This window comes from Microtus ochrogaster, unplaced genomic scaffold (genome assembly GCF_000317375.1).
Source record: "Microtus ochrogaster isolate Prairie Vole_2 unplaced genomic scaffold, MicOch1.0 UNK12, whole genome shotgun sequence".
Taxonomy (NCBI): domain Eukaryota; kingdom Metazoa; phylum Chordata; class Mammalia; order Rodentia; family Cricetidae; genus Microtus; species Microtus ochrogaster.
The window spans coordinates 361,129-365,121 of record NW_004949110.1 but is presented as its reverse complement, the minus strand read 5'-3'; the positions used below and the strand labels follow the sequence as shown (position 1 = coordinate 365,121).

The 3,993-nt window shown below is 50.8% G+C and overlaps 1 protein-coding gene across 2 annotated transcripts in view; it reads left to right on the top strand.

Annotated features, from left to right (window-relative positions):
• Positions 1-269: 269 nt before the first annotated feature.
• Positions 270-3,993, top strand: part of Minar1 (membrane integral NOTCH2 associated receptor 1) — a 32,594-nt gene continuing 28,870 nt past the window's right edge. For both annotated transcript variants that reach the window (XR_003378653.1, XM_005366635.3), the window contains exon 1: positions 270-1,165. The gene's annotated coding sequence lies outside the window, so the exon portion shown is untranslated. The remainder of the gene's footprint in view (positions 1,166-3,993) is intronic.

Below are 3,993 nucleotides of genomic sequence, written 5' to 3'. Positions count from 1 at the left end.
TGTTGTAAAGCGCCGTTGGTGTGACTTCCTCAGCTGAGGGAGAAGATCTCTTTAGATGGTATCACCACAGGCAGGCTGCCGCGTTTCAGTCCCACTGCAGCGTATAGTGTGACTTATGAGAGGCCTCCAGTCCTGATCGATGTAGATGTATCCAATTGGACTTTGGGAAATCTATTCGGTTGTGTGTGTGTGCGCGCGTGTTTGGGGAGGGTTGGTCACGTGGCCGCCAGGCTCTCCAATCTGGATACCAATAAAGCAGACACCGGCCAAGAGGGAAAAATCAATGAGCGAAGCGGCCGGCCACTTTGCCCTGGCCTCGCGGAGAACTGCAGAGTCTGAGGCTCCGGAAGGGCGAGCAGAGTGCCCGGGGAGAAAAGGAGAGCGGCGGACACAGTTAGCTTCTGCTTCGCCACTGGGGGCCGCAGTCACCTTCAGCATCAGGAACTAGGGAGAAACGAACCCCGAGGGTGGATCTGGCCGCTAGGCTCCCTCAAGCTCCAGTTTCTGCTTGCTTTTGCCCCGGCGCAGCAGGCACGACCCTGGGAAGAACAGGGGCCTTCTCAGGGTTCTGAGGGTGCGGGCACCCACTCTCTAGGCGACTGCAACCTCTGGCAGGGCACGCCCTCGGTGGTATTGCCGCGCCCCTCCCGGGTCCGCCCCTCCCGCCCCAGGGAGCGCGCACTCGCTGCTGGAGAGTCCTGCCGGCCTCACCTTCCCAGGCGGGAGAAGATGGAGAAGACAAACTGGATCTCCGGCCATCGGATTCCCGGCCCGAACTGCCCACGGTATCCATGCCCGTGAAGTGGTGGCACTGACCGAGCCTCAGAAACCGAGATTGGGGCAGATCTGGACGCAGAGGCCGCATCCCCCAACCACTGAGAGTCCCAGCATCATGCATGAGGGTATTGCCTGCCGGCTGCCCAGGGAAGTCCGGGCGCGACCTTAGCCTGGGCTTCAGATCCCAACCCCGCGCTCTAAGGGCTGAAGTCGCCCTATGCCAGGGGTGTCGCCCCAAGTGCAGAGCTTGGGCTGCTCTGGAGCCTAGGGCTCCTTTGGTTAGGGAACCTTCGAGAAGCACGCGTTGGAAGCTGTGTGGACCACCACCTTAGGGAGCCACGGAAGACGTGCGGAGGGCCAGGAGCCCAGGGCCCAAGCAGCTTCAGAGGTAACTTCGGAGAGCGGGAGCCCGAGACCGGTGGGGACCTGAGCGCACGTGTGTGCATGTGTGTGTGTGTGTGTGTGTGTGTGTGTGTGTGTGTGTGTACAAGGTGTAATCACTGTGTGCCGGCTGCTAGATTCACAGGAGCACTGTGTAAAGTCCTGAGCTGCTGGCGCTTTTCCCAGGCTCCACTGGGTTCCCTACTGCGAGCCACCTGGGAGCGGGGGTGGGGAGGAGTGGGCTTTTCGCTGATCTAGGTACTCTAGTGGGAAAGGGGTGTGCGTGTGCGAGCGCATGTGGTGTGTATGTGTACGCGTGAGTGTGTGGTATGCATGTGTGTGCGTGCATGTGGCAGGCGCTAGGATTGGCCATATCTGGTGGAGGGAAAAGAAGGAAGAGACACAAGGCCAAAGACTATGTAGTTTTGGTCAAGTTTTCCTGGTTGAGAATTTGTTTCCTGATTGAGAGTTCGTTTCAGACAATGGTGCTTTGGGGGTTAAGTAGATGAGCTGTCTGTGAAAAACCCCTACATATGAGAGGTGCAGAGTAAGGAAGAAAACTGAACAAATCCTAGAAAAACCGACCCGTGTATCCCATTCTTAAATTGAGATTTCCAGTCACGTTGATAGGGAAAAGGGGCTTCTTCCCTCCCAGAGATGGTCAGCTTCACCTGCCAGAAAGCATGAACGCCAGGCCTGGCTGGCAGCAGGCTTCAGTTCATTCACACACTAGCTCACCGCTCTGCAGCCTTTCCCACCTGCTCTGTCGCCATCCCTGCCAAGTCCAGTACTCTCTGGGGCCACCGAACCAGCAAAGTAATCATTGGTCCTCTCTGCAGGAGTGCAGGGGGAAGGTATTTGAATAGCTTGCTCAAACAGCTTTCAAGACAGCATTGTTTGTATGAAGTAGTGGCTGTATTCAAAGGTTGTACACACGGCGGCGACGGGGGGGGGGGTGTTGTGGTCGGATTGTCATTTCAGTGGGAATTAAGTAAATGTTTGCCAAGATTCAAAGGAGGGGAGATGTCATCTGTGCTTTTAACGACACGGGTCTGTTTTGTAGAACTTACATTTTCTTTTGTGCATGGGGTCATTTAGTTGGGAGCTGGTGGGACCATGGCAGCTGCCCTTGTGACTACGATTGGGGCTTTGACTATTTGGCTCTACTATGATGTTATGCAGCATGACCCAAAAGAATTTCCAGGAGTAGTCGAGAGGCAGTGCACTTGACTGGTCTGCCTCACCATCTCCCTGCAAACAAGCTTCCTTTACCACTTCTCCTGATGAAGTCTTTCTGCAGGTAGAAGCTAGCCACTTGCTCTGGGTATAGGAGCCTTCTGAGATGAGTTCCAAGCTCATTGACAGCCTGGGGAGGGGGCCCTTTCAGAGACTGCTCAAAACAGAGTAGTGGGAGAGAGTTGGGTGAGTCATGTCCAACCCCTTTGAATAAGCTTTGCTTTTGTGTGTCAAAGGATAAGGTAGAATAGGAAAAGCTGACATGTCTGCAAATCAGCCAGTTTAAAGATTTTCTTAGGTACTGGCGCCTGCAGGGAAAGCCTTAAATGTCTGGCTCAGGAAAGCCTGGTTCTTATTGCATGGGTTAGTGATTTGTATAGATCTGCAACTATGTAAAAATAAATGTCACTTGCCAGGGAAAGAGCAGCTCAAACAGTTCATTTGCATTTCTGACGAATTTGGTGTGTGAAAGTGTTGCATAGCACTTAGTAGTTGGAAGAGAGACAAAGGTTTTATTGTCAGTGATGTAGTCCTTTGGATTTTTGGATATATAATGTCATTATTTTCTTGGCCAATACTAGAGGCAAAAATTAATATGTCTTTCCAACATTTAAAATGGCTAATGTTCCCTTTAAATGTTTGTGCCTTTGGCGAGTTGTCTGTTCCGTCTTTTTGCAAAGCACACAGAGTGAGTATGAGATTCTTTTCTTTGCTGTTTTCTCAAGCAAGCTCTTTGGAAACCTTGGACAACAGGATGCAGAAAGCAGGCCTGTGACCATGGCCTGTGCCTGGGGGTGGGGGATGAGGGATGGGAAGGCCAGGAGCAGGAAGGGGAAGGCCCTGCTTGCTGCACCAGTCAAATGGCAATGCATGCCTTCTCAGTTTAGCTGGGAAAAGGTTCCAGATTCCTCCGTGAATATGGTGCTAATGCTCCCTGATTAGCTTTTCCCGCTGACATTCAAATGTTTGTTTTTGGAGCTTACCCTGCAGGCTCAGTGTAAATTAAAAGGAAAAGGAAAAAGGAGTGATATTGAATGTAAGGCAAGCAGAGACAGCTGTATGCTTTTAATTCATTGTGTGATCTTGGTTAATGCTTAACTTTTTGCATGCTTTTGGGCATTTATATATATGTGATATATAATATGTGTATATAGATAGAGTATCAAACCAGATTCTTGAACCATGTTTTTTTTTTTATCTTCCTTAGAATAGAACCCTTTATGTTAAGCTTACAAAAAATTTAAGTGGATGAAACTGATTAAAAATCGGGGGAGGGCCACAGAAGCCTATTCATTCTCAGTGTGGTGTCTGGCTCCCTCTGGAGCACTGAAGGGCTCCTCGGAACTGGAAGGCTTCTCTCAGGAATGTGGCACACCGTCTCCTGTGAGCTTTCCAAATGGAATGTTGTGGTCTTTAATTCAGTGTTGTTAGTGTGCCTGCTCTGAGTCCTTCTTAACCCAACTACAAGCACACACCTCGATGTGGTATTCATTCTCCACCCCTGGCTCCTGTGAAATCCTTTCTCATTAAGTATTATGGGAGTGGGATGAATTCATAGGATGAATGGGCCATGCAATATAGCTATGGCAGACTGATATA